This window comes from Galeopterus variegatus, unplaced genomic scaffold (assembly GCF_000696425.1).
Source record: "Galeopterus variegatus unplaced genomic scaffold, G_variegatus-3.0.2 Scaffold719, whole genome shotgun sequence".
Classification (NCBI taxonomy): domain Eukaryota; kingdom Metazoa; phylum Chordata; class Mammalia; order Dermoptera; family Cynocephalidae; genus Galeopterus; species Galeopterus variegatus.
The window spans coordinates 500,033-506,032 of record NW_007726830.1 but is presented as its reverse complement, the minus strand read 5'-3'; positions in this window follow the sequence as shown (position 1 = coordinate 506,032).

Below are 6,000 nucleotides of genomic sequence, written 5' to 3'. Positions count from 1 at the left end.
TGATAGAGATATGCGATATGTACATCTGCTGCTGTTTCTTGCTGTCCGTTTCCGATTTAGTATTTGCTGTGTCCACCATGTGCCTTCCATGACAGATAACCTCGTACTCAGACCCTATGCTTGGTTTAATGCTCTGCTGTTGCCATCTTGAAATTCTTAATAATTTTATCTGTAAACTTCTTTTGTAAGTGAAGTCTGATGGGATGATGAAGCATGCTGCATGACCAGAAAAAGATGCCCACAGTATGTTTACCTGTGGCTATTACTTGCTTCCCTCCTCACATATAGCGTGTGTGGTGCCTCATGAGTACAGAATTCCAGTTGACTCACGATGTATGGGAGGTTCAGTAAAACTCAAAGTGAGCTCAAGGTAAGCATAAAATATCTATGAGTAAGACTTTTGCTGATAACCCACTGAAGCCACATTTTATTTTCTTTGTTTCCAATGTAGAAAGAAGGCAAGGGTATTCTAAGAAACACAAATGACCAATGAACCCTATCATATTCTTTTTTACGCTTGTTACTTCACTGTATTAACCAACCACTCATACTGAAAATGATGACACAGACAGAGAAGGAAAGAAAGGGCAACCCAGAGATCCTTTTCCTTTCAGTCTGTCTTCATTCATCAGTAAGCCAGTGGTAGAGTGTTGGTACAATGTGTCTGTATCAAGAAAGTAGAGTAATTGAGTTAGCTTTGTGAAGTGTTTTCACTCTTCTGGTAAGAACAAAATGCACTTACATATATAAGCAATGACATTAATTGTGTATTTTTGATGACCCCACATAAAATTAAATGCTCTTATATTTTTTGTTTAAAGCTGGCATTGTGCAATATAAAGATGAATGGTAAAATTCATGCTGACAATTTAAAATTTTATTTTTTTTTACTTGAAATGACATTAAATAGCACATAAAAATACCACGACAAAGCAAAAAGAGGCCACAGATGAAGGGCAAAATCTTTATATTTTAGTACCTTTAATAACACTTTTTTTTTTTTATCCTTCAGGACCCCTCATTTTCATTTTGCACTGGGCCTCATAAACTGTGTAATCTACCCAAGGCAGACAACTGATTTACATCCAGGTCTGTCAGACCCATTTAATCTTCAAAACTTTATAAGGTAAATACTATTATACCCATTTTATGTTAAGCTGAGTCACATGAAATTGTAGAAATGTGACTATTTTGGATGTACAAAAACAGCAAGTTCATATATTTCCACTGAAGAGATGAGGACACTGAAGGATAGAGATATTAAATGCATTGTTTGAGGTTACTCAGCAGGTAAATATCAGAGCCAAGATTCAGACACTAGCAGTACAGCTCCACAGGCTAGGCCTTTAGCTACTGTGCCATGATGCTTCTCAAAAATAAATAAATTATGTATGATATTGGAAATATTTGTTTACAGCATGGTGATGTGAAATTAGGGCTGCAAGTTTTAACAGTATTGAACACTTGACTCATATTTATTGATGGCCTTCATAGTGTAGTGAACAAACATAGGTTTACCTTTATATAACTTATAGTCTTAACAGAGGATACAAATATGAAATAGTTCAAGCGGGCACCAAGGTCAAGCACATGACTCTTCAGGTTTTAAGTGAGAATCTGAAGATGGCAATGGAAAAGGAGCGAAATAGAGAGGAAAGGTAGTCAGAAATGAGCATATTGGAGACGCTCAGATGAAATAGATTCATGCCAGGTATTCTTTTGGTAAAAAAGAAGGAAAGGAGTATTAAGACAGAAACTTGGATATGCTGAGCATTGGAGTTGAGGAATCTAAACTAATAGCTTTAATTTTCTCAGAAAAATAGATGTTAATGTGAAATTAAATTAGTGCACACCAGGTATTTTGTGTGTGTGTGTGTGTGTGTGTGCGTGCACTCATGTGTGTGTATGTATATGCATGGTTATTATAAAGATAAAAACTAATTACATTTCATTTTATCTGCAGTAGAAGTAAATGTATTACTTATTTTTCCAAAATATATTGTAGTGACTGTTGTCAGAATCACAAAAATTCCATTTGTTTTCATTCCACCATAAGGAGTTTCATCCATAACTTAATCATTTCCAACAACTAATAAGGGCCACAGTAATACTAAATGAGGTTTGTGTTCCTTGTATCCCCACTTTCAAGCTTACTGCATTGTTTCTTTCTAATAATTAATCTCCCCACTATTACAGAGAAAATTTGGCTCTTTGAACAATTATATCATCCATCCTTATCAATCACTACCCCTCCTCCAAACAATGATCTACAAACGTCCTGGTCACTCCCTTTCTTTCATGGAAGACATAAGTACATTAATCTCCAATACAAGCTTTGAGATAAACTTGAATTATCACAGCATTCATTTGGACAACCTGTCCTTCCCTCTAGACTCTCAATTTGTAGTACTCCTACTGCCCTTTTCTCCTCAGTCACACAATAAACCTTGTAAGCACTTAGAACTGAATCACATCCAAAATCATTAGTTCAGTCATCCCACTTTCTGACCTCAATCACCTCTCCTAGTTAGTGTGCAGCTACTTTCACTGTGACCGTTATTTTACCATATTAGGACTTCTAGTCATTGAGTCCTTTACCTTCTCCCAATCCATCTGCCTTTCCTTTTATTTACTTTCTTAAGATGCTAGTTTCCATGGTCTATCACATTAGTAAAAGTCATATCAATACCTTAATCTATCTCACCAAGTAGCTTTTTGGCATATAATTTCAACACATAATTCATATTTGAACAAATCTTAAATGGGTCCCTGACCTGTCTGCTAATACCATTACTTTTTTCCCCACTTTCTGGTCACCTCATACCTGGGCACAGCAAAATACTATTTCAAATGTTTCTACACTGTTTTTACAAACCTTATCACTGCCCTCCCATCCAGCCCATACATCAACCACCATCCCCAGACAATCTCTGCTCTCCTTTACTCACTTGAAAACAGAAACCCCAGAGGGGAATTCTCCAAACACTCAAACCTGCATTGATCCTTTCCTTATGAGTCCTATTATAAGAATACAGTTTTTACTCTTAACTGGATCTTGTCTATCAATGTTTAATTATGCCCAAGTCTCCAATTAAAACAAGTGTTGTCCTCAAACCCTACATTCTCCCCAAACTACCACCCTTTCTTTCTTCTTATCTGCAGAGTCGAACATCTTGAAAGAATTGTCTATACACCCTGTCTTTTGTTTCCTTACCTCCCAGCCTGCCTTCTGCCACCATCACTCCATTGAACGGCTCTTATTACAACTGCTAATGACTTATATGTCAAGTTGAATGGACAGTCTTTATTCTTCAGCTTACTCCTCCTCAGAGTCATTCGATACTGTTGATCATTCTATCATAAAAAAAGGAAATGTTTCTTCTGTTTCCATCTGTGACACGTCTCTCTCCATGCATTCTTCCTATTTCTCTGGCTACTCTTCCTTAGTCTCTTCTACTATCTTCCCTCATTTATATATCTCTTGGATGCTAATTCTACCCTAAGCCACTTTCTATTCTCTATGAACACTTTTTGTCCCCAAGGAAAATCTCATATTTTGCCATATATTTGATCATTACTTGTACATCTATATTTCTAGCAGATTTTTCTAATGTAGACAGACTTGTCTATGTAACCGCCTTCTGAATAGTCAATTAAAATGTTACAGGCCCCTCAGACTAATATTTTCAAAACTAAATTCCTTATCTTGACTCTTTAAATCTATTCGCACTACTGTGTTACCAATCAAACTAGCATCCACCCAGTCTTCCAAACCAGAACTCAAGGTAATCACACTTTATATCACTCCTCAAATAAATCAGTCATCAGTTCCTGTCCATTATAACTCCAAAGTATCTCTTAAAGTTCTCCATTTATCTATCACCCACATAGTTTCTTCCAGAGTAGTAGCCACCAACATCACTTTTCTGGCCTAACGTCCTAAATGATGTGGAATTCTCAGAATAAGCACCATTTCCTCTTCATTATGTAACTAGTGAAAGCCCCACTGCCTTGATCTTAAGCAAGCACTGAGCTTCTTCAGGTCTCTATTCTCTTCTGTTAGAAGTGAAATGTAATCATTGCCAATTAAATTAGTTGAGTGCCTTACAAATGAAAACTTTTGTAACGTACCACATGAGAAGTACTTCGTAAATTGTATATTCTTTGCCTATTAAGCTGTGATATGGATTTATACATAAGAAACTCTTGTATAGACAAACTGCAGTGTAGTGTTGGGTGTATATTCATATTGAGTTATCCAAAATGGAGATATAATGAAGCCAATATTATAAGCTGTGTGATTCACCTTCTCTGGTTGAATTGTGGGTGATTTAAACTATCCCATGTATTCTGAAGTAGGATACACATCAGGTCATAAAACCTTTTAATCACAGGTAGTCAGGTATGTGTATGCGTGCGTGTGTGTGTGCAGAGAGACAGAAAGAGAGAGATCTCAAATTCCAGAAGTCATATTCTTAGATAGGTACCATACGTTATAGTTAAAAACTAAAAAAAAGAGTAGAACGTATCTCATAATTGAAGAGTCCCAGGAGACAAAGAGGAGAGAGAGATCCAGAAATGTGAGAGTGAAGAGTAACAGCAACACGCAAATGGGCACAGATCTGGTTGCATTTGAGAGCTAGAGCCCCAGCGCTGGTACAGGCTGTTTCTGTGCTTCTATTACAATTTGAATAAATGAGCTGGCCTGGAAGGCATAGGGAAGGCATAGTTATCAGTCATAGGGTTTATCAAACAATTCTACTCTAATAAGCTAATTTGTGCCTGTGTAGAAAAGCCCAGGTTGAGAAGGTTGGGAACACAGCACATTTACATAATCTTTTTTTTTTTTCCTGTACATGTAGCAAAAAAGGAACATTTGACTTGAGCCTTGAAAGATCAGTAAAAGTTCATGAAGTTGGCAGAGGTATAAGACCTGCACAGGCACTGGCAAGCTGAAGGTCTACAAGAAGTTCAATTATGACTGAACGTTCCAGCATGTGGTGCAGGTGTGGGTGGGAAATAGGTTGTGAGAGGATATATGATGAAAGCAGAGGCTTCGAGTGGCATCAGTGGCCTGGCCATTGAGGAGCATTACAAAGGGTTTGGCTAACTCCTTTCCGTAACTGGAAATATTTGAATGGCTTTAAGCAGAGTGGTGCATGGTAAAATTAAAGAGCTCTCTGGTGGCAAAGACAGAAATTGGGATCCTGTGAAAACTGTCAAATGATTCTGTGATGGTGTTAAATCATGTGAAAGGGTTGTCTAGCTGCTACAGTTTTATGAAATTTTAAAATTTTCCAATAAATCCAGTGCAGGACTTGCCTACTGCTTTCCTTAAAATGATAGTTGTATGAAAAGTCTCAAATGGAAATAAAGAGGTCTACAAAGATTTGCTTAGTCCCAGTTTAGAAACCTTCTGGTGGGCCCCAAATGGAACCCCAATCTAAAGCCTTCTTTTCTTTCATAGCACTAACTGGTTCTCTGAAGGCAATTCTTTGGTTTCTAATTCATCCATGCAGTCCTCTTACTAACACAGTACACTGTCAGACCTGGCATGGTACTTAAATATTATTGACCCAAATTCTTAATTTCATACAAGAAGAAAATGAAATGAAACTAACAGAGGGGGACAAATCCCCCAAGAGAACACAATTTCCCTGTCTTATGATTTCAAGAGAAAGAATACAGCTTAGTCCCTCCTTTTTGTAGATGCTCTCAGGAGTGATTGCAGCATCTTATATGCAGAAATGAGCCATACCCTCTTTTATACTACCATTTCCCTTATGACCTGTGGTCTACCTAGGATCTCAGCTAGTCACCCACTTTGTTATAATCTTATGATCCCTTTTTTTCATGATTTTTTAAAAATTATTTTTTATTATAAGCATATTCATCATTACAAATTGCAATTTTTCTTTATGCCCTTTACCTTACCTATCCCTCCCCAATCCCCTTCCCTCCCTCCCCCTGCCTCATTTCCAGTATCCTTAGGCTTGTCCT